At 43.4% G+C, this 25,385-nt stretch overlaps 1 long non-coding RNA gene across 1 annotated transcript in view; it reads left to right on the top strand.

Moving 5' to 3' along the window:
- The first annotated feature begins 275 nt into the window (after nucleotides 1-275).
- The window catches only part of LOC134729212 (uncharacterized), an 83,830-nt gene continuing 58,720 nt past the window's right edge, over nucleotides 276-25,385 (top strand). The window contains exon 1 of the long non-coding RNA XR_010110097.1: nucleotides 276-379. This is a non-coding gene — a long non-coding RNA (uncharacterized LOC134729212). The remainder of the gene's footprint in view (nucleotides 380-25,385) is intronic.

Here is a 25,385-nt window from a genome sequence, read left to right as displayed (position 1 = left end):
CACATGGGTCTGTGCTACAGTCTGCGGCCGCTGCTTTTCGGGGGCCCAGGGGACGACCCCTGCGCGGCCTCGGAGCCGCCGGTGGAGGACGCGCAGCCCGCCCCGGCCCCGGCCCTGGCCCCAGTCCGGGTGGCCGGAAGGGACACGGCCCGGACCCTGCTCCCTCGGGGCGGCGAAGGGAGCCCGGCATGCGCTCGGCCCAAAGCAGACAAGCCGAAGGAGAAGCGGCAGCGCACCGAGCAGCAGAGCGCCGAGGAGCGCGAGGCGGCCAAGGAGCGCGAGGCGGCCAAGGAGGCGAGGAAAGTGAGCCGGGGCATCGACCGCATGCTGCGCGAGCAGAAGCGCGACCTGCAGCAGACGCACCGGCTCCTGCTGCTCGGTAGGTCCCGGCCGCGAGGTCGGCTGATGCCCCGGGGACAGCGCGCCGGGCCCGCGGGGGCGGCGGGCACCGGGGAGCGGCGGCGGGAGGGGCTCCTGAATCCCGGGACTGGACCCGGACGGGCGGCGGGCGCGGACGGGCTACAGAGCGTTTAAACTGTGGGTGGAATGGTTCCCCTGACCTAGCCGGGAGGACACTACGGGCTGATTCTGCCCCTCCCAGTGCCTTGAGCTTACTGCCGCTCGCTCGCTCTAATTAATGAGACTCTCTGGGAAGTCTCCCCCTCGATTGATCACCTTCCACAGGGTCGAATCCCCGGGGATGTCTACCCTAGCCTCTCACTTCCTGCTACACGAGGAGGCTGGCAGTTTGTTTTAAGAACACAGATGAAAGGAGATTTATAAGGCCTTTTAGCTTGACCGCAAAGCTTTTATTCCAATCACAGTGTTGTGGGTGGGTGTGGCCTGCTGCCTTTTGAGAAAGAACTTGAGCTGCACTTGCATTTTTTTTATTATACTTTAAGTTTTAGGGTACCTGTGCACAAGGTGCAGGTTAGTTACATATGTATACATGTGCCATGCTGGTGTGCTGCACCCATTAACTCGTCATTTAGCATTAGGTATATCTCCTAAAGCTATCCCTCCCCCCTCCCCCCACCCCACAACAGTCCCCAGAGTGTGATGTTCCCCTTCCTGTGTCCATGTGTTCTCATTGTTCAGTTCCCACCTATGAGTGAGAATATGCGGTGTGTGGTTTTTTGTTCTTCCAATAGTTTACTGAGAATGATGATTTCCAATTTCATCCATGTCCCTACAAAGGACATGAACTCATCATTTTTTATGGCTGCATAGTATTCCATGGTGTATATGTGCCACATTTTCTTAATCCAGTCTATCATTGTTGGACATTTGGGTTGGTTCCAAGTCTTTGCTAATGTGAATAGTGCTGCAGTAAACATACGTGTGCATGTGTCTTTATAGCAGCATGATTTATAGTCCTTTGGGTATATACCCAGTAATGGGATGGCTGGGTCAAATGGTATTTCTAGTTCTAGATCCCTGAGGAATCGCCACACTGACTTCCACAATGGTTGAACTAGTTTACAGTCCCACCAACAGTGTAAAAGTGTTCCTATTTCTCCACATCCTCTCCACCACCTGTTGTTTTCTGACTTTTTAATGATTGCCATTCTAACTGGTGTGAGATGGTATCTCATTGTGGTTTTGATTTGCATTTCTCTGATGGCCAGTGATGGTGAGCATTTTTTCATGTGTGTTTTGGCTGCATAAATGTCTTCTTTTGAGAAGTGTCTGTTCATGTCCTTTGCCCACTTTTTGATGGGGTTGTTTGTTTTTTTCTTGTAAATTTGTTGGAGTTCATTGTAGATTCTGGATATTAGCCCTTTGTTAGATGAGTAGGTTGCGAAAATTTTCTCCCATTTTGTAGGTTGCCTGTTGACTCTGATGGTAGTTTCTTTTGCTGTGCAAAAGCTCTTTAGTTTAATTAGATCCCATTTGTCAATTTTGGCTTTTGTTGCCATTGCTTTTGGTGTTTTAGACATGAAGTCCTTGCCCGTGCCTATGTCCTGAATGGTAATGCCTAGGTTTTCTTCTAGGGTTTTTATGGTTTTAGGTCTAACGTTTAAGTCTTTAATCCATCTTGAATTAATTTTTGTATAAGGTGTAAGGAAGGGATCCAGTTTCAGCTTTCTACATATGGCTAGCCAGTTTTCCCAGCACCATTTATTAAATAGGGAATCCTTTCCCCATTGCTTGTTTTTCTCAGGTTTCTCAAAGCACTTGCATTTTACTTTGGAAGCTCAACCCCAGCTCTGGGAGATTTGTTCCGCTTGAGAACCAGCTGCACGAAAGGGTGGCGGGCCCCAGTGTGCTCGCTGTGTAACTGCGTGCAGGAGGGCGGGTGCAGAATCCCAGCGTTTTCAAGGAACCAAATGCTTGCTCTCCTAGTAGTATTTTTCAGAGCTTAGCTATAGCAAATACGTGTGCTCCTACAACAATTAGAAAACATGGTTCTATGCACTCTACCATAGAATGAAAAAAAATCACGATTTCCTGATACTACTTGTTGCCTTTTAAATTTTAAGACAAAATAATAATAATTGGGCTTTTGATCGCAATTTTGTGAGATGTAAGGAAGAATAGTTGTTCAGGTCTGTGCTCTCTGCTATGCATGGGAGAAGGAGCTATTCCATGACTTTAGCAAGATGCCTGCTTATAAATGAATGCAACTTTCATTTAAGATCTAGAATACAATAAATATTGAGTTTGAGAGGACTTGTCCACTGCAAGAATGAATAATTTAAAACAACATAAACCTAGCTGTTGTATCCTGTTGAAATATCTAATTTCTAAAGCAAAGGGAAATATTTTTGAAGAAACAACAACAACAACAAAAAACAGTAAATACTCAGGTTATCTCAACAGGGACGCGGGCTGAGCAGTAGCAGAGCTCTCCCCTCCAGTGCTCACCTCCAGAATATCGCCGAGCACACGTTCCAGAGGTCTGAGGATACAGAAGTGTAACTTGAGAATTTCATACCTTGTTAAACCATTGTTGGTGTGTGAGGGTAAAATAAATCTTCGGATATGCAAGTACTCAAAGTACCCTCATCCACATATTTTTCTGGAAGGAAACTTAAAAAAAAAAATAGAGACACAGCGGTGGCTCACGCCTGTAATCCCAGCACTTTGAGAAGCTGGGGCTGGTGGATCACTTGATCTCAGGAGTTCAAGACCAGCCTGGGTAGCATAGTAAAACCCCATCTCTACAAAAAAATACGAAAATTAGCCGGGTGGTGCGCTGGAGACCCTGTCTCAAAAATGAATAAATAAGTAAATAAAAGAATAGAGACAAGTCTCACTACGTTGGCCAGGCTGATCTCAAACTCCTGGCCTCAACTGACCCACCCACGTCAGCATCCTAAAGTGCTGGGATTACAGGCATGAGCCACCATGCTCTACCTGGAAAGACATTAATTGGAAATTACTTCAGCCAAAATTTTTTAAATGCATCAAATTAAAATAATTCAAAAAGGGGAGAATTTTTTTAAAGGGGGGAGAGTTGTCATCTGAAGAAACTGACAAAAAAACAATAAGACAAATAGGATCAGGAGTTGTGACAATATAGTGTTGTTTTGATGTGATTATACAGTTGAACATAATTTTAAAATAATAAAAGGATATGAGAAGCAGAAAATGCTTTATATATAATAAAAATTATTAGACTATGAATCTGTGAAAAACAAATGTGATGAGATATGGTCTGAAGAATAGAATGGTGAGCTCTAAAGAGTCAGCTTCTTGTAACACATTTGAAAGTACTCTTTGAAGACATCATCTCATAGCCTCATAGAGTTTATATATCAGCATCATATCTAAAATGACGTAAAATCAAATGACTCACTTTTCAGGGGGAGTGTATTGTATCCTCCACCCAGCGATATCTACACTAAAACGCATACTGTTACATGAGGTTGACATTGTTTATCAATTTTATATAGATTTGAGTTAAACACACAAAGGTTCTTGATTTTATTAGGCTTTAAAATGGATTTAGCTGGAAATTTTTGAGTCAGAAATATGATTTATTGACCATTAATATCCTCAGATAATTACTTATGCTGCCATTGTGTTTAACAGCCATTTATTCTTGCTCACTGACCACATTCATTTGTTTATTCTGGAAATGTGCACCAAAAGCTGGGCATCGGGTTCAGAGACCTCAGACCGAGGGAAGGTGCACTTGCTCCAGCAGTGTCTTTTTTTTTTTTTTTTAATCCCAGCACTTTAGGATGCTGAGGTGGGCAGATCACTTGAGGCCAGGAGTTCAAGACCAGCCTGGGCAACATAGTAAGACTATGTTGCCTTTTTTTTTTTTTTTTTTTAGACAGGATCTCACTTTGTCACTCAGTCAGGAGTGCAGTGGTGTGATCATGGCTCACTGCAGCCTGGACCTCCCCAGCTCAAGCAATCTTCCTGCCTCAGCCCCACAAGTAGCTGGGACTACAGGTACATGCTACCACGGCTGACTAACTTTTGTATTTTATACAGAGATGGGGTTTCACCATGTTACCCCGGCTGGTCTTGGACTTCTGAGACCTGTCTTGGCCCACAGTGCTGGGATTACAGGTGTGAGCCATTGTGTCCAGTCAAGTTGCCCTTTATCACTCCATGCCTGCTAGTGTGAGGTGAGTCCCGTCTCCCATCATGATGAGTCCTCAAGAAGACCTTCCCATAGTCCTCTAGTGGAAATAAAGGTTTAACTCCCTGTGTCCTGTGAATTCTTTGTGCTCCTCTCATGGAGCACTGGGGTACATTGCTCCATAGGTGTCTTGGTGCTCTGTCTCCCCCATGGGGTCGATCCTGATGACTCAGCTTTCTTTCCTGCACAGGACATAGCACCCCACACAATCCTCTGGCAACAACACAAGAATCTGGGAGCCACTGTGACTATGAGGAGATATGCTCCCGTTTTAATTTTTAGATGGAGCATGGTTGAAGCATGCCATGGCTGGATTTTAAGCAGGTGCAGAGGTGGGATGGAACTTTCCAGTTAGAAGGCAGTGGTCAAGACAAGGAATCATGGGGTCCAAACTAGAGCAGTGTGGTATAGTAGGAGTGGGGAGCTCACGGGCTTGGGGAGCAGGTCAGATGACTGGGTGCAGAGGGTAGGTAATGAGAGGAATTCTCAGATAACTCCCATGGTCTTGAGCATGAGGTATGTGTTAGTCAGCTTGCTTACCTACCAAAATACAACAGGCTGAATGACCAAAAACAGACGTTTATTTTCTCACAATTCTGGAGGTTGGAAGTCTAAGATCAAGGTGCCAGCAGGGTTGGTTTCTGGTGAGGGCTCCCTTCCTGGCTTGCAAACGGCCACCTTCTCACAGTATCCTCACATGGCCTTTCCTCTGTGTGCACACAAAAAGAGGGAGAGATCTCTGGTGTCTCTTCCTCTTCTTACGAGGACACCGCGGGATTAGGGCCCCACCTTACGGCCTCATCTTACCTTAATTACCTACTTAAGGGCCCTATGTCCAAATACAGTCATGTGGGGGGTTAGGGCTTCAACATATGAATTCAGGGGGATGCGAAGCACAATTCAGTCCATAACAAGGGCTAAGGCGGGGAGTGCGTGCCCTGTCTAAAAGGGACAGCTGCATCCTAGCTTCATCCCACTGTTGCTTTGTGAGAACACAGGCCCAAAGTTGCCAGGTCTTCGGAATTTCTGAAACCTACCTATTTTTAAGCATTTGCTCAAATTAATAAAATGTAATCTACATGGCTAATACAGTCACGGGCTGCTGGCTCTTACCACTGATCTAACCTAGGTCACACAGACTTTTCTGCAGGTTGTGCACTAGGCTTTTGGGGCTCATGCACATGAGAGACCATTGGCAGAGGCCCTGGGTCTACACCAATTAAAAGCATACTTGATGTGAATTGGTGTGAATCAAAATATTTAATCTGCCAAATGAACACATATAGCAAACAAAGCTGTGTTCACCATTCTTCAGGTGAATTTTTCTGCTATTGAGTTCATGGAGTTGTAACAGAGTCAATGCCATTGATTTTTCTTCATCTTTCATTGACTGTGTTCACTACCTTCCTGTTGGGGAAGGGTTATCACGTTCCACTCAACTACTCTTTTAATATGATTCTTTTCCTGGATTGTTATTCGAATTTTAAATCCTCAGCTGTAGATAGGATTTGTCTTTTTTCCTTTTTTCAATTATTTCTTGTTATAGTTTATGTATTTGCTATTTCTCTGTCTGGAATACATCTTTCAAGAAGGAAGCAATCTCTTTGGAACATTTGCTGGCTTTCTTTTGTATCAAAATGCTGGCATGATTTTAATCTGTGTCTTTAGTTACTGTCAGAGGAAGTGCCTGGTGCACACATGCTCAGACATGCACGCACGCACACACACACACACACACAAAGGAAAAAAACAGAAGGAATGTTCTCCACTCTGGGATTTTGATGACTTTTTTCCCAAGTAAATGTCTTTCTTAATGAAGGCAGAAGTGACCAAGGAAAGACAATAGTTTTGGAGTTGTGCAGTGGCCTTGGGCATATCCTTATTAACTTGCTGTCTTCGTTTTTTGCCACAGCCTCCTGTGGCACCGTGGCTTTCAAAGTCAGAAGAAATCCCAATACTCTGGCTATTCCTTATGTTTCTGAACTCACAAAAGCATAACACATCCTGGCCGAGCGCGGTGGCTCACCTCTGTAATCCCAGCACTTTGGGAGGCCAAGGCGGGTGGATCATGAGGTCAGGAGATCGAGACCATCCTGGCTAACATGGTGAAACCCCGTCTCTACTAAAAATACAAAAAAAATTGGCCAGGCGTGGTGGCGGGCACCTGTAGTCCCAGCTACTCGGGAGGCTGAGGCAGGAGAATGGCGTGAACCCGGAAGGCAGAGCTTGCAGTGAGCCGAGATCGTGCCACTGCACTTAAGCTTGGGCGACTGAGCAAGACTCCGCCTCAAAAAAAAAAAAAAAAGCACGCATAACACATCCTTACAGCCTTAAAGAGAATGCAGTGATGTTGCATTTAAGTCAAAACTTTTATGTGGTATAACTTGTTATAGACCGTTATAGCAATGATACTAAAATTTTATAGGCTGGAAACTGCCGTTGTTTACATGAAGCCTAATTTCATCCCAGGGATTTATCTTGTTCTTTCACTTGGCAAAAGACCAGAGGTTCAGAACACTCTGTCAAAAATGCTCTCTTGGACTTGTCAACCCTCTCGTGTTTATTCACATGATTAATACTGGCCCTGAAAACAGGTAGTTTTGTCACTGGAATATATGACCATTTTATGAACACTTCCTTCAAAATTTGGGGATATCCTATGACCCACTAAAAGATGCAGAGGGGCGTATGTGATGGTTAGAGCACAGCACTGGAGTCAGACCTTGTCCGAGGCCCTTAGCACCCCCATCCTCCAGTTGCACAAACTTAAGTCCACCCCCCAGAGCTTCAGTTTCCATCTCAATGATAATCCTAATCCCACTGGCTTATTGACAGGAGTAAATGAAATTAATTGAAATAATGTATATAAATTCACATAATGAGATCGCACATCCTAGCAAAGGGCATCCAGCCCCAGGTGAACACAGCCCTCTGTGACTGAGCCAGGATCAAGCCCAGGCAGGCTGGCTTCGCCAAACATTAGCCGGTGACTGTGAGGCCAGCTGGAGGCAGCTGCAACAGCCCAGTCAAGAGATGTGAGGAGGCCGGGCACGGTGACGCACGCCTGTAATCCCAGCGCTTTGGGAGGCCGAGGCGGGTGGATCATGAGGTCAAGAGATCAAGACCATCCTGGCCAACACGGTAAAACCTCGCCTCTACTAAAAATGCAAAAATTAACTGGGCGTGGTGGTGCACGCCTGTGATCCCAGCTACTTGGGAGGCTGAGGCAGGAGAATCGCTTGAACCCAGGAGGCAGAGGTTGCAGTGAGCCGAGATTGCACCACTACACTCCATCCTGGGAGACAGAACAAGACTCCGTCTCAAAAAAAAAAAAAAAAAAAAAAATAGAGGGCTGAGAAGGAACCCACTGGGTGTGCAGGTTCATGGCCTGGCGGGTGCAGGAGGCTTCAGATTGGAAGGGACAGGAAGACACTGAAGCAGTGACGGCGGCTGCTCTTGGGAGGACTTTGCTGCTGGAGGACAGAACAGGTGTGCCCACTCCTGCACGTTGTGCCATCCAGGAAACAGCTGGGGTGATGATGGATGAGACTGGAATGGTGGGTGCTCCTGGGGATGAAGAGAAGAGGGCAGGAGAGGAATTGTCAATCTTTGTTTGACCCTTGCTGTGCATCCGCTTTCTAAACACTCAGGTGCCTGGACTCAACCTCAGCTCCTCCAGCACAAGTGACTTTCCCTGTTGACAGTGTCAGACTAATGTGTCATTTAGAGGGAAATTCTTTAATGGCAAGCAGGTTTTTTGGTTGAGTTGAGACCAAGAGACCTAGCTAATTCGGGTATCTAGCTAATTTAATTTGTCTATGAAAAGTTTCCAAAGATTAGCATTTTCAAAGATAAGACCTAACTCCAAGGGCCCAAAATCACTTCATGATATTGAAAGTGATAATCAGAAGATCTCCAAAACCCCACTGCATAAATCCGAATAAGGAGCCCTAGATGATTATTTCTCACCTCACAGCACCCAGGATAATTTACTTTGAGTCTACATTTATCTATTTATTTTTAATTTTATTTATTTATTTATTTACTTAGAGACAGAGTCTCTCTCTGTTGCCTAGGCTGGAGCAGTAGTACCATCTTGGCTCACTGCAACCTCCACCTCCTAGGTTCAAGCGATTCTCTTGCCTCAGCCTCCCAAGTAGCTAGGACCACAGGCACCCACCACCACACCTGGCTAATTTTTGGGGGTTTTTTTTTTATTTTTGTATTTTTAGTAGAGACAGGGTTTTACCATGTTGGACAGGCTGGTCTCAAACTCCTGACCTCTGGTGATCCACCTGCCTCAGCCTCCTAAAGTTCTGGGATTACAGGTGTGAGCCACCGTGCCCAGCTGGGTCTAAATTTATTAATACTTAGTTGTTGGGGTTTTTTGTTGTTGTTGTTGGCTTTAAGCTGAAACCAAACCTTTTACTGAAAAACAGAAAATTACCTTCTATCAGCTAAAGCAGCGACTCTAAGTGTGTTTCGGGGTCAAGTGAAAACTGTTCCCTGTTGTTTCAGAATTCCCTCGCTAGGGATGGACAGACAGCACACAGAGGACTTTTAGGGCAGGGAAACCGCTCCCTGTGATACCATAAGAGTGGACATTGTCACCACATACTTGTCCAACCCACAGAATGTACAACGCCAAGAGGGAACCCTAGTGTAGCCCTTCCAGCGCTGTGGACTCTGGGTGACAGTCATGCGTCAGGGTAGCTTCATGGATTGCTGTACTCTATGAGGGATGTTGCTGGTGGGGAGGCTGTGCCTGTCGGGGCAGGGAGTACATGGCAGCTGTATTCTGTACCATCCTCTCAATTTTGCTGTGAACCTAAAACTGCTCTAAATAATAGGCTTTTTGTTTTAGTCACTTACTAAGAAAAGAAGTCAGTGAAAGATTTTGTCCTTGAATTAGGATCCCAAGAGGAGGAGCTGGTGGAGAAGAAGAGGACAGACACCACAGTGGCCATAGCAGAAGGGTCGAGGGTTCTTCTAATGAGCCCGCTTAGGGGCCATAAGCTGATGGCCCTACTCTTAAAAAGCCCAGGTCAGTTAACCACAGCAGGAAAGATAGCGGCCCATTATTGAAAGCTGTGGTTTATGAATAAAAAAGCATCATTTAAAGACTTTTCCAACTGCAGTTCTGGGGTTAAATTATTCTCAGCAAATAAAGCCCTCTAGACATGCGTTGAAGTGTTAGCACCTGACGGGAGGGGCACACACACACTGCTCCTGCAGGCCGTTTGGCTTGGCTTGGCCAGGCCATGTGTCCCATCCTGTAAGGCTGCCCTAGCTCTGCCTCATCAGGAGGAATCACAGGATTGTTGCCCAGCTGTTATTAGGTGTTACACCAAATGCCACTGAAGGCGCGAGTTAGGGAAGCCACCCATCAAAATCTTCAAGGGTTAGACAGCTCTCTTCAACCCTTCCTGCTGTTATTTCATTTGCCGACCTGGGAAAATGTTATTTAGTGAGAGGCAGGTCAACCTGCCAACTGATGGAGGATCGAGGAAGACAGCAAACACACCATGGCATCTGCTTTCTCTAATCCTAGCAGAAGAGTCTTGGAGAAGATGTAGGTTGCATCACTGTGCTTTGGATTAATGCTCACTTGGTGTGTTCTTCTGTAGTTGAAAAGTGAATTTTCTTTCTGAGTAAGTGAACTTCTCCCAGAAAAAGCATAAGAAGACAATATTTTGACATAAACAGAAAAATAAGGCGCAATGATACCCATTCTTTGAGTCACAAGGGAAAAGGCCATTTTATTCATTGAATCCCTTATATTACTCACCAACTGCAAACATTTGCATCTCTCAGGAGCCCGCTCTGTGCCAGGTGCTTCTCTGGGTGATGTGGAGATTCCACAAGGCAGAGAGCACAGCCTCAGCCCCGGAAAAGTTCACTGTATTGTTGAAGAGAAAGGACAAGAACCTAAGAGAAAAATACCAGTCCGAGCCTGCACGTGCTCGGAGATAAATGGCAACAGTGTGGGTCAAGAACATGATTCCAGGGATTCACGTGGAACCTCTCAGTAACATGATGGGCATCCCCCTTCCTTAGGATATTTTATGAGTGGGGAGGTACAGGGGAGGTAGGAACTTGATTGTTTAATGTCAATGTTTGTACACAAATGCATAATGCTGGCCAGGCGCGGTGGCTCACACCTGTAATCCTAACACTGTGAGAGGCCGAGGCGGGTGGATTGCTTGAGGTCATGAGTTCGAGACCAGCCTGGCCAACATGGTGAGACCCCATCTCTACTAAAAATACAAAAATTAGCCAGACGTTGTGGCGGGTACCTATAATCCCAGCTACTCGGGAGGCTGAGGCAGGAAGTTGCAATGAGCCAAGAGTGCATCGTTGCACTCCAGCCTGGGTGACAGAGCAAGAATCTCAAAAAAAAAAAAAAAAAAAAGCATAATGCTGTTATTGATCCTGGGTGCAAACTATGAGCAGAAGCAGCTGTGAAATCTGCTCCAAGTTTGCACCTGGCAGCTGGTTTCCTGTTCATCAAGGAGCTGCTCAAAGAACCCAGAAGCACCCACAGCTCCCAGAATGAAGCAGCAACCTGGAGTGTTTACCTAATAGAACTGATGCTTCAAGAAGATGAAGAAAGTTTGAGCAACAGTGTGCAGTGTTATCAAACGGGAAGGAGACTGCTCCTTTTATCTCCAGCCATCAAAGTGCTCCACAAGTCAATATTAGGAGCTGCATTTTGTAGATTGCACCATGATGGGAAGGTGGAGATTGTCTGTAAATCGGCATGAAGAAAAAAAAAATGAAACGTTTATCCTTTTTTTACCCAAGAAATCCACTCATTAGAGAATCACTGAAAGGAAGGTGGATAAAAAGCCACAAAAGGGAACCATTGACTTGGCTGCAGAGCAGCATTTGTGTTTTACAGGTACTTCGGGAGCATCTAGAGGGCGTGATTTGGAGTCTGCTAGCCAGGAGGCCACAGGAGAAACACAGGTCAGCCCCAGAATCATGGAGCACACATTTGCCTCGACCCCAGCTGTATTTTCTTTTCTGGGAAAATATCAGCCACTGGAATTAGGCCAGACACAGGAATCTGTAGATACAAAGCTCGTCAGCAGAGCAAGACTCAGAACCCAAGAGTGGCCCCAGGGAGGAATCAGGACTGAGCAAGACGCGAGTGCTGATCCCAGAGCCGGCCTCCTTCTTCCCTGTCACCCTCAGAGGGTGGTGTAAATGAACCACAAGCCCACAGCTGTCCTGGTGAGGAAGCGCAGAGCAAGGCCCAAGCCAGCATACCCCAGAGAGTTAGACTGAGCCACAGATCAATCAGCTGTTTGATTTGTAGAGCAGCTTGTCTATTGAGAAGGACGTCAGTGCTGTGTTACAGGCTATTTGTTTATTCAGCAGCAATTACTGACATTCAGTAGCACGTCTACCACGTCCCAGGTTCTGTCAGGCTTCAGTCTACAAACTGGAGCTGTCTCAGGAGCTGTTCTGTGTGCTCAGGAGCTTATGACCCTGTGCGGGAGACAAAGGTATCAACCAGCCATTGCAGCATAGCATAAAATACATCCATGCAGGTACAGAAGACGGTGGGAGCAGCTCTTGCCCCAGTGAGAAGGGAGGCAGGACTGAGGAGGAGGGCAGCAGCTTCCAAGAACCTTCCTACTTAAAAAAAAAAAAAAAAAAAATAGCCCGGTGCGGTGGCTCCCTCCTGCAATCCCAACACTTTGGGAGGCTGAGGCGGGTAGATCACATGAGGTCAGGAGTTCCAGACCAGCCTGGCCAGCATGGCAAAACCCCATCTCTACTAAAATTACAAAAATTAGATGGGCATGGTGGCACGAGCCTGTAATCCCAGCTACTCGGGAAGCTGAGGCAGGAGAATGACTTGAACCCGGGAGCCGGAGGTTGCAGTGAGCCGAGATTGCGCCACTGCACTCCAGCCTGGGCGACAGAGCAAGACTCCATCTCAAAAACAAAACAAACAAACAAAAAAACCGTATTTGTAGAGTATATTTCTGTTCTTAAAATCGACAAGTTTGCGAAACCCCTCGTTTTGAGAGGCCCATTGGAAAGCAGCAGGTGCCACGCAGAGCAAATGAAAAACAGAATGCTCCGCACGTTGTGCATAGGTTTATCGAAACTCCTGCATCTGCTTTAGGTCTGTTTAGTTGAAAATCCATTTAGAATATGCTCTAATTGATATATGTGACCTATAAGGAAGTGTCCCTCTTTTTTAAGAAAATATAGAAACGTGTTATTTGTTATAGGTTTTCATTGTACAAAGAAATTCAATGTGCTGGAAAGAACCAATAAAATACGGATAAAGTAGTGCCAATTAAGAAACAGTTATGTGACCCTTTATCTCTGAAATTGTTTTAACTGGTACTTTGTTTTAGAATTGCTTTTTAATGTAACAGCCTTCTGAACATCAGCTATTTGATAAGTGCTGTGTGGAACTAAAAAGCATGCCGAGCTGTGGTTGATCCAATGAACTTCGCTGTGCCTCATGGAGTACGATATTTAACTTTCAGATCCATTTCCCTTTTTTGCTCTAATGACATTTTCTCAGAAGTAATGCTCTCCACCCTTGGGCTTGGGTACAATAATGAGCTTGGAACAGGGGATAGGAGGCCCAGTGTCGATGAGCACGCGCACACACACACACACACACACACACACACAGTGAAGTGCAGGAAGCTCTGTGGCCATGTCAACCCTTGCTGACTGGGGACAGATGGAGGCAGGCTACACCCTAGTCTGTGGCCTCAGAAGAAAAGCATCTTAGTTCTGCTGGTGGTGTTCAGCCTCAGCCTTTCCCTTCACCTAAATTCCTACAGGTTATCCTAACTTCAAATAGGATAAGTTAATTTTAATTATGTATACAGAATGTTCGTTTAGGAACACAGAGGATGGATTTCTAGAGTAATCTCAAAATCCTTTTATTCAACCCACAATACAAAGGAAGCAGCATTGGTGTTCTTCCGTGGAGCCTGAACATCATGGGTCCCACAGTGAGTCACAGCCTTCTGCACTCCCTGATCACACAGTGGGTCACACCCTAGACCCGTGGGTCATATCACGGAACACATCGTGGATCCCACATATGGATTATACCCTAGGACACAGCCTGGATCACACAGTGTATTTGGAATTAGAGCTTGGAATGCCAGGAACAGCCACACAGTCACCCTGGCCTCCAGAGCAGGCCTTCCGCTGAACCCTTTGCTGTGGCTTCACTATGCCCTGAGCAGTCCAAGGCACAACTAATGGCCCAGGGTCTTCTGGCTGAAAGTGGGAATAGTGAGGAATGGGCCTAGGGTGATCAGTGAGCAGTAATGATAAGTACCCGCATCTGTAATATGTGCCCCAACTCCTGCTAACCCACAGGTACAGAGGGAGAGGAGCTCAGCTATCTGGCCCACTTCTGGGCTCCCTCCCCAGTTTCCAGACCCAGCCACGCAGCCTACTCTGGGGTCTTTGGACTCCATCTCTTACGTTTTTGTCTCCTTTCTTCCTTAATATCAGTATTTTCTTTTAGTTTCTCCTTATCAAAGCTTGCTCATACCCAGAACATTTTACTCGTTCCTGTGAAATTATTAATGGAGGTGAAGGTTAAGTCCATTATCAATTTTTTTTTTAATTTAACAGCTTTTTTTGAGATATAGCTGAAATGCATACAGAAAACAGCACATATTTAAAGTGTGCAGTTTGGTTAGTTTTGACATGTGTATATATCTATCACATCTGAAAGTTTCCTCCTGCATCTTTGAGTTGATTTCCTTATTTTATCATGGTAAGAACACTTCACACGAGATCTACCCTATTAAAAAGTTTTTAAGTGTACAATACCGTACTCTTCTATATGGGGACAACGTTGTACAGCAGAGCTGTACAACTTAATCATCTTGCATGTCTGAAATGTTTTACTCCTTGAATAGCAACTCTCCACTTCCCTCTCCCCCAAACCCTAGAAACAACCGTGCTACTCTCTGCTTCTGTGAGTTTGACTATTATAAGTCCTCATATAAATGGAATCATGCAGTATTTCTCCTTCTGTGACTGGCTTAACTCAGCATACTATCCTCCAGGTTCATCCATGTTGTTGCATCTGGCTGCATTCCCTTCTTTTCTTTTTTGAGGTTGAATAATATTCCATTGTATGTATGTTCCACATTTTCTTTCTTCATTCTCTTCCAGTGGACATTTAGGCTGCTTCAGTATCTTGGCTATTGCAAAAATTGCTGCAGCAAACATAAGAGTGCAGCTATCTCCTGGAGATTCTGATTTCAGTTCTTTTGAATATATACCCAGAAGTGGGATGGCTGGATTTTATGGTAATTCTATATTTTTATTTTTTTAAGGAATTTCCATACTGTTTTCCATAGCAGCTGTACCATTGTAATTCCCACCAGCAGTGTACAAGGGTTTCAGTTTCTCTGCATCTTTCCCGGCACTTGCTAACTTTTGTCTTTTTGATAATGGCCATCCTAACAGGTGTGAGGTGATGTCTCATTATGGTTTTGATTTGCCATTTTCCTCATGATTAATAACATGAGCTTTTCATATACCTGTTGGACATTTCTATGTCTTTTTTTTTTTTTTTCTGAGACAGAGCCTCGCTCTGTCACCCAGGCTGGATTGCAGTGGTGCGATTTCGGCTCACTACAACCTTCGCCCCCCAGGTTCAGGCGATTCCCCTGCCTCAGCCTCCTGAGTGGCTGGGATTACAGGCTCCTGCTAGCATGCCTGGGAAAATTTTGTATTTTAGAAGAAGCGGGGTTTCACTATGTTGGCCAGGCTGGTCTTGAACTCCTGACTTCAAGTGATCTGCCCACCTTGGCCTTTCAAAGTGCTGGGATTACAGTGTATGTCTTCTTTAAGAAGACATGTCATTAGCCCATTTTTTAATCTGGATATTTGCTGTTTTTTGTTTTGTTTTGTTTTTTTGCTATTGAGTTGTAGGAGCTCTTTATATATTTCAGAGATTTTCCCCTTATCAGATATAAGCATATCTCAGAGATATTGCAGGTTCAGTTCCAAACCACCCCAATAAAGTTAATATAGAAAGAAAGTCACATGAATTTTTTTCTCAGTGCATATAAAAGTTGTGTTTATACTATACTATATCTATTAAGTGTGCAATCACATCATGTCTTTAAAAAAAGCACACCTTAATTTAAAAATATTGATAAAAAAATGCTAACGATCATCTGAGCCTTCAGTGAATCTGGATCTCTTTGCTGGTGGAAGGTCTTGCCTTGATATCGGTGACTGCTGACTGATCAGGGCGGTTGTTGCTGAAGATAGTTTCTTAGACTAAGACAGCAATGAAGTTGATCACATCGGTTAACTCTTTCATGAAAGATTTATCTGCAGCATGTGATGCTTTTGATAGCATTCTACTCATCGTACAACTTTCAAAATTGGGGTCAGTCCTCTCAAACATGCTGCTTTATCAGCTACATTTATGGAATATTCTAAATCCTTTGTAATAGTTTCAACAAAGTTCACAGCATCTTCACCAGGAGAAGATTGCATCTAAAGAAACCTCTTTCTTTGCTCATTCATAAGAAGGAACTCCTCACCCATTAACATTGTATCCTGAGATTGCAGCAATTTAGTCACATCTTCGGGCTCCACTTTTAATTCTAGTTCTCTTGCTATTTCTACCACATCTCCAGTTACTTCCTTTACTAAAGTCTTGAATCCCTCAAAGCAATCCATGAGGGTTGCAATCAACTTCTTCCAAATTCCCGTTCATGTTGCTATTTTGACCTCCTCCAATGAATCATGGGTGCTCATAATGGCATCTAGAATTGTGAATTGTTGCCAGGTTTGTTGTCGTTGTTGTTTTGAGACAGGGTCTCACTCTGTCACCCAGGCTGGAGTGTGGTGGCATGATCATGACTCACTGCAGCCTCAACCTCCCAGGCTCAAGTGATTCTCCTGCCTCAGCCTCCCAAGTAACTGAGACTACAGGCATGTGCCACCATGCTTGGCTAATCCAGAAGGCTTCCAATTTACTTTGCTTAGGTCCATTAGAGCAATCGCTGTCTATGGCACTTATAGTGCTATGAAACATATTTCTGAAATAATAAGACTGCAAAGTAAAAATTACTGCTTGATCCATGGACTGAAGAATGGATGTTGTGTTAACAGGCATGAAAACAATATTAATCTCCTTGTACATCTCCATCAGAGCTCTTGGGTTACCGGGTGCATAGTAAATGAGCAGTAATAATTTGAAAGTAATCTTTTTTTCCAAGCAATACGTCCCAACAGATGGCTTAAAATATTCAGTAAACCATGATGTAAACAGATGTGCTGTCATCCAGGCTCTGTTTTTCCGTTGATAGAGCACAAGCAAAGCAAATTTAGCCTAATTCTTGAGGGCCCTAGGATTTTCAGAATGGTAAATGAGCATTAATTTCAACTTAAAGTTACCAGTTGCATTAGCACCTAACAAGAAGTCAGCCTGGCCTTCGAAGCTGTGGAGCCAGGGATTGACTTTTCCTCTTTCCTTATGAAAGTCCTAGGTGGCATTTTCTTTCCACAGAAGGCTGTTCCACCTCCATTGAAAGCTGTTGTTTAGTGTAGCCACTTCTCATCAGTGATCTTAGCTAGATCTTCTGGTTAACTTGCTGCAGCTTCTATATTAGCATTTGCTGCCTTACCTTGTACTTGTATGTTATGGAGATAACTGTTTTCCTTAGACCTCACGAGTCGACCTCTGCTAGCTTCCAGCTTTTCTTCTGCAGCTTCCTCGCCTCTGTCAACGTTCCTAGAATTGAAAAGTTAGGGCCTTGTTCCGACTTAGGCTTTGGCTTCGGGGAATGCTGTGGCTGTTTTAATCTTCTATCCAGACCACTCAAACTTTTTTCATTTCAGCAATGTGGCTATTTCACTTTCTCATTAGTGTGTTCACTGGAGTAGGACTTTTAATTTCCTTCAAGAAGTCTCCCTTGGCATTCACAACTTGGCTGTTTGGCACAAGAGACCCAACTTTTGGCCTGTCTTGGCTTTTGACATGCCTTCCTCAGTAAGCTTAATCATTTCTAGCTTTGGATTTCAAGTGAGACAGTCTTCCTTTCACTTGAACACTTAGAGGCTGTTGTAGGATTATTAAATGGCCCTAATTTCAATACTGTTATGTCTCAGGGCATAGGGAGGGCCCAGGAAAGGGAGAGAGATGGGGGAATGGCTGGTCAGTACAGCAGTCAGAACACACACGCCATTTATCGATTGAGTTTGCCATCTTATATGGGTGCTACACGTGACACCTCAAAACAACTACAATAGTAACATCCAAGATCCCTTATCACAGGTCATTTTAACAGATATAATAATAATGCAAATATTTGGAATATTGCAAAGATTACCAAAACGTAACACAGAGACACAAAGTGAGCACATGCTGTTGGAAAAATGGTGCCAATAGACTTGCTCAACACAAGGTTACCACAGACCTGAAATTTATTAAAAATTTGTAAATTTGTATAAATGCAATATCTGCAAAACACAATAAAGTGAAACACAATAAAACAAGGTACACCTTTATGTGGTTTACACATATTTTCTCCCATTCAATAGGTTGCCTCTTCATTCTGTTGATTGTTTCCTTTGCTATGCAGAAGCCCCTCAGTTTGATGTCATCTCACTTGCCAATTTTGTCATTGTTGCCTCTGCTGTTGGTGTCATATCCAAGAAATCATTGCCAAGACCAATTAATGTCAGGAAACTTTTTTCCTATGTTTTCGTTCAGTAGTTTTACAGTTTCAGGTCTTACAATTACATCTTTAATCCATTTCGATTTACTTTTTGTGTGTAGTGTAAGATAAAGTTCCAATTTCATTCTTTTGCATCTGCATATACAATTTTCCCAACACCATTTGTTGCAGAAACTATCCTTTCCCCATTTTATATTCTTGGCACTCTTGTCAAAGATCAATTGACTATATTTGTGGATTTATTTCTGGACTCTGTATTCTCTTCCATTGGTTTATGTATCTATATGCCAGTACCATACTGTTTTAATTACTGTAACTGTGTAGTATGTTTTGAAATTAGGAAATGTGATGCTTCTAGCTTTGTTCTTCTTTCTCAAGATTACTTTGTCTACTTGGGGTCCTTTGTGGTTCCTTCTGAGTTTTAGGACTGTTTTCTCTATTTTTGTAAAAAAAAAAAAAAAAAAAAGTCATTAGGATTTCCCTGGGGATTGCATTGACTCAGTAGGTAGCTTTGGGTAGTACAGACATTTTAACAATATAAATCTTCCAATTTGTGAACATGGGATTTTTTTCCATTTATTTGTATCTTCTTTCATTTCTTATATCACTGTTTTGTAGTTTTCAGTATAAAGGTCTTTCTCCTCCTTGGTTAATTCCTAAGTGTTTTGTTATTTTTGATGTTGTTGTAAATGAGATTGTTTTTTAATTTCATTTTCAGATAGTTCATTGTTTGTATGTAAAACTGCAACTGATTTTATACATCAATTTTGTATCCTGCAACTTTGCTGAATTCATTTATTAGTTCTAATAGTTTTTTGGTGAAATTTTTATATTTTTGTATGTATAAGATCATGCCATCTGCAAGCAGATAATTTTACTTCTTCCTTTTGAATTTTGATGCTTTTTATTTCTTTTTCTTGCCTATGTGCTTTGGCTGGGACTTCCTGTGGTGTCATGAATAGAAGTGATGAGAGTGGGCATCTTTGCCTTCTTCCTAATCCTAGAGGAAAAAGCTTTTGGTTTTTCACCATTAAATATAATATTAGCTGTGGGCTTTTCACATACAGCTTTAATTATAGTCAGTTAAATTTCTTCTATACCTAGTTTATTGAGAGTGTTTAATCATGAAATGGTGTTGAATTTTGTTAAATGCTTTTTTTGTATCTATTGAGATCACTATGTTATTTTTATCCTTCACACTGTTAATGTGGTATATCACATTAATTGATTTACACGTGTTGAATCATCCTTGCATTTCAGGGATAAATCCCACTTGGTCATAGTGCTGTTGAGTTCAGTTTCCTAATACTTTATTAAGGATTTTTTGCATCTGTGGACCTCAGGAATATTAGCCTATAGTTTCTTTTCTTGTAGTGCCTTCATCTGACTTTGGTATCGGCATACACTGGCTTCATAAAATGAGTTTGGAAGTGTTCCCTTTATGTTATTGATGACGCGGTTTACATCTTTTTATGTTGTGTATCCATTAACACATTTTTATATAGTTAGTGTTAATACTTTGTCTTTTAACTTTTAAGTTAGAATTAAAATTATTTACATATCAACATTACAGTATTCTATGCTTGTCTACATATTTACCTTTACAAATGAACTTTATACTTTCATATGCTTTCTTGTTGCTGTTTAGTATGCTTTCATTTCAACTTGAAAAACTCTCCTTAGCATTTCTTGTATGTCATATATGGTGGTGATGAATACCCTCAACTTTTGTTTGGGAAATTTTTTCTCTCTCCTTCTTTTTTTGGAGGATAGTTTTGCCAGGTATAGTGTTCTTTGGTTGGCACTTTTTTCTTTTAGAACGTTGAATATATCATCCCACTCCTTTCTGACCTGAAAGATTTTTGCAAAGAAATCTGCCAATAGTCTTATGAGGGCTTCCTTTTATGTGACAAGTTCCTTTTCTCTTGCTGCTTGAAAAATTGTCTTTGACTTTTGACAATTTGATTATAATGTCTCAGTATTAACTGTTTGTTTTGTTTTGTTTTGTTTGAGATGGAGTCTCGCTCTGTTATCCAGGCTGGAGTGCAGTGGTGTGATCTCGGCTCACTGCAAGCCCCACCTCCCGGGTTCACACCATTCTCCTGCCTCAGCCTCCCGAGTAGCTGTGTCTACAGGCGGCTGCCACTGCACCCGGCTAATTTTTTGTATTTTTAGTAGAGATGGGGTTTCACCGTGTTAGCCAGGATGGTCTCGATCTCCTGACCTCGTGATCCACCCACCTCAGCCTCCCAAAGTGCTGGGATTACAGGCGTGAGCCACTGTGCCTGGTCCTCAGTATGAACTACTTTGGCTTTATCCTGTTCGTGATTCATTGAGCTTCATGAATCCGGATATCCATTTCCCTCTCCAGATTTGGGATGTTTTGACCATTATTTCTTTTAATAAGCTTTCCTCCTCAGTTTCTTTCTTCACCTTCTAGGATTCTCAAAATGTATACATTGATTAGCTTAATGGTGTCCTATAACTTCCTTAGGCTATCTTCAATTTTTCATTCTTTTTTTTTCCTTTTTACTCTTCTGACTAGATAATTTCAAATGACCTGCCTTTGAGTTTGTTGATTCTTTCCTCTACTAACTCAAGTCTGCTCTTGAGCCCTGTAGTGATTATTTTCAGTTCAGTTAATATTCTTCAGCTTTACAATTTGTGTTTTGTTCTCTGTTTTATAGTTTCTATTTCTTTGTTGATATTCTAATTTTATGCATACATAGTTTTCTGATTTCACTCAGTTGCCTGTGTTCTCTGGTAACTCTCTGAGCTTCATAAGATGATTATTTTTAATTCTTTGTCTGATCTCTGTTTATAGATCTCCATTTCTTTAGGGTAGGTTACTAGTGATTTGTTTTGTTCATTTAGTTGTGTCCCATTTCCCTCTTTCTTCATGTTCCTTATAGCTTTATGTTGGTATCTGTCCATTTGAAGAAACAGCCACCTCTCCCAGTCCTTATGGCTTCAGCAGGGAAAGATCTTCACCAATCAGCCTAGCTAGAGATTCTGGGAAGCTCTCAAACTTTTTCTGTGGATGTGTCTTCCCTGGACTTGTGCATTTTAATTATAGGGATTTACTGGTTTCTTTTTTCAGGAGCCCATAATCTCTTGCTCCTTCTGGTGTCTCACTACTATACCATAGGCCAGGGTGCCCCACTCTTCTCCCTCCCTCCGTGGGGAGAAGTCGTGAGTTTTGCACCTTTTCCCAATCAGGCAGAGCTGTGCTGGCCACAGCAAACCAACTGCCCCTTTTCTTTGTTCTTAGCTTCCCTCAGGCATTTAAACTATTCTTTGTCCCTCAGCACTCTGGGTGAAGCAAGATATAAATTGGTCCCTTGGGCAACACATAAAAAATTCAGAGTCGGATATTAATTCCACTCTCTCGGGGAGAGTGTGGCCAGGGTGGTCTTTCTGGGCACTGTGCTGTGCCAGCTTGGGGGCAGGCCCGATGTGCATTAAATTGAATTGCCCTTTTTACCTCTTTTAATGCAACTGCTTTGGCTTTTTACTTATCTGGAGTACTGTGACTTCTTAACTGGATTCTAGAGCTCTCATAAAGGTGTTTTGGCCCATATATTTTGTTACATCAATTTTTCAGCAGGGCAATAAATTTTTCAGCGGGGCTGGGACTTTCTATTTTGCCATCTTGCTGACATCACTCTCAAAAATAAAATTGTATTATTACATAATTTAAACTCAAATAGAGACCAAAGGATGGTGTGTGAACATTTATAATTTTTTTCTATAGAGTTACCAGTCCAATTGGAAATCTCTGATTTCTCTCCCTGTCCCATTTACTCCTTAATCCTCCCTAGCAAGCACGGATTCTTAGTTATTCAGTTCTCCCTCTACAGGAGCAGAGGACGTGATTAGACCTGGTCAGGTCTCTCAGAAAAACATATCTACAAGGTGAACAGATTTTTTCCTTGCTCATAGTAGCTGCCTTTCATAGACTACATTCCCTGTGTCATTCACTAGCCTATGTTTCCTTCATCCTACCTGAAACTCCCTCGTGGGCAAGGGATGAGAGAGGTGAGAAAAAGAAGGAGAGAGAAGGACCCCCTCCCAAGTCAACTGGGAATGACCAGTCTCTGATGTCCCCAGCCCATGAACACCATATGGGGCAACTGCGCTGTTTGCAGAACACTGTGAAATGCTGATATGTTTAATTCCTTCATGCTAAGAACAATTTATCAATGAAAACTGTGTCCACAAGACATGTGTGTACAACACGAAGTGACTTCTGTGAGCACAGGGAGAAAACAAATGAAGGCCACCCAAATGAGAACAAGCAGAGGCTATTTATTTAGAACTTGCTATAGCAAAAGAGTCAGTGACCATCACTTGGGTTCGGCAGACTCAAAGACAGGCAGATGAGTGGGAAAGCTTTTTAGTGGAAAAAGGAAAGGCTTCAGATATTCCCTGATTGGAGGCTGTTGGCGTGGGGAAGCTGTAGGCTGGCTAAGTGCAAAGGGACATCCCGTGCAGTTGGTTAGCAGAGCATCTTTGGGTTTCTCCAGTTGGTCCTAAGTAGGAGCAAAAATTAAGCAAGTTGATAATTATTAGTCAAGTTGTGGCCATTTGGAGCCAACTGTTACAAAGGTTATTGTTTGGCTTCCTGGAGTGGTTGCTGTTGTACTGGATACTGTCAATAATAGGTTGCCATCCTAGGCCAGTTGCTGCAGGTTGTGGGTCAGACTATATATATTTTTATATATAGCCTGGCCATTGCCTGTTTATATATTCAGTCCCTCGACACATATCTAGAGCGAAAACAATCATTTAAAAATAAGCAGAAAACCTCTGCTATACAAGGAAAGAACAGGCTGTAGAGCCAGGACCTGACTTGATTTCTGGCTCTGCTACCTCTGGCCGGTCACTGAGCACCTCCGAGCTCCCTTTCCTGGAGCATAAAATGAAGATGGGAATGTCGTCCAGAAAAATTGTTATGAAAATCTGCAAGGTGAGACCCATGCACAAAGCAGGGTCTGGTGATTGGGGTCTCCTGCCCTTTTCCTGTCACTGCCAAGTTCACACTGAGGTCTAAAGGGCAAGGCCTAACACCTTCTCTGTCCTTGACACATTTGCATTTTATCAGGGATAAGGCCCAGGTTTGAAAAAAGGGAACAGCTTCAGAGTCGTGGGATTCTCAAGGGGCATCTCCGATGCCAGCAACTAAACTGCATCACAAAAGTCAGGGAAGCTTGGATTGTAGTCTCTCCCACCCTTCCTATAAATACTTCTCTTCCTGGGGCCTGCCCACTAGGTACCCCTGCCATATTCCATCAGTGAAACGCATGAACCAAAAAGTATTTGAGACAGATCTCAGTCGGTTTAGTTTCATTTTGCCAAGGTTGAGGACAGCCCAAGGAAAAAAGACACAAGTCACAGTAGGATTTGTGGACTGTGCTTTTTCCAAAAGAGGATTTTAAGAACTTTAAAGAGGAAAGAGCAGACAGGAGGGGAAGGAGGGAAGAAAAAAAGGGACAGTAGGTGCTGAGGTGAGTGGTCACAGTCTTGTGAGGCTTTGCTGAGCGCTCACTGAATCCACATGTGAAAGGAGGGGTAGAGGTATGTTAATTATGCGTTTGGCTCACGCTCAGTAAATCTGCATTTTATATGAGATAAAGTAAATGTAGAGTAGAGGAAGAGGTCAAATACACATTTCTCTCAGAGGGATGATTTCTAGTCTTGTCTTTGTCCTGTACCTGTGAAGATACACTGTTAATTTATATTGTCAGGGTGAAACAAAACAAAACTCCGTTTTAGGGCTCACAAAGAATTTCCTTGTGAGCCGTTAGTGAGGGAGGCCACCTGGGGAGATAGGTGACCTATCTTCTGTCTTTGTAGCCATCTGTTTAGGAACAAAAGGAAGGCAGTTTTTGTATGATTCAGTTCCCAAGTGTAACTTTCCTTTGGCATAGTGAGTTTAGGGTCCCGAGATTTTATTTTCCTTTCACATTAAGGATAGCTAATGCTGGGTGTGGTGGTTCACACCAGCACTTTGGGAGGCCAAAGCAGGTGGATCACTTGAACTCAGAGTTCAAGGCCAGCCTGGGCAACATGGTGAAACCCTGTGTCTACAGAAAAATACCAAAAAAAATAACCAGGCATGGTGGTGCACACCTGTAGTCCCAACTACTCAGGAGGCTGAGGTGGGAGGATTGCTTGAGCCCAGCAGGTCAAGGCTGCAGTGAGCCATGATGGTGCCACTGCACTCTGGCCTGAGCAACAGAGTGAGATCCTGTCTCAAAAAAAAAAAAAAGAAAGAAAAGAAAAGAAAAGATAACAAGGCCGGGCGCGGTGGCTCACGCCTGTAATCCCAGCACTTTGGGAGGCCGAGGCGGGTGGATCACGAGGTCAGGAGATCGAGACCATCCTGGCTAACACAGTGAAACCCTGTCTCTACTAAAAAAATACAAAAAATTAGCCAGGCGTGGTGGTGGGCACCTGTAGTCCCAGCTACTCAAGAGGCTGAGGCAGGAGAATGGCATGAACCCGGGAGGCAGAGCTTGCAGTGAGCCGAGATCGTGCCACTGCACTCCAGCCTGGGTGACAGAGCAAGACTCCATCTCAAAAAAAAAAAAAAAGAAAGAAAAGAAAACAAATGAGCACAGGGATTGCTAAGCGGGTTGCAAGTTTAAATAAAGTGGTCAGGAAGGCTTTGTTGAGAAAGTGGACATTTTAGCCAGGTGTGGAGGAAACAAAAGAGGGGACCAGGTCATTCTCTGGAGAAGAGCATTGGGATATGGAGAGTCAGGTGCAGATGCCCTGAGATTTGCGTGAACTGATGTGTTCAAGGAATAAGCCACAGGCCCATGGTCAACCAAGTAGGAACATATAAGGCAGTAAAAGGACCTTGGGTTTTACTTTGGCTATTTATAATAATCCAAGCAGCCAGTAGAAGCTGGGAGCAGGGTGGTAGTAATGGACTGATGAGAAGTGGTCAAGTTCTAGATAGATTCTGAAGGCAAATTAACAATTTGCTAATGAACATATGAAAAAAAAAAAGCTCAACATCACTGATCATTAGAGAAATGCAAATCAAAACTACCATGAGATACCATCTC

This window comes from Pan paniscus, chromosome 17 (genome assembly GCF_029289425.2).
Source record: "Pan paniscus chromosome 17, NHGRI_mPanPan1-v2.0_pri, whole genome shotgun sequence".
NCBI lineage: Eukaryota > Metazoa > Chordata > Mammalia > Primates > Hominidae > Pan > Pan paniscus.
The sequence above is the reverse complement of the archived record's forward strand: the minus strand, read 5'-3'. Positions and strand labels throughout refer to the sequence as shown.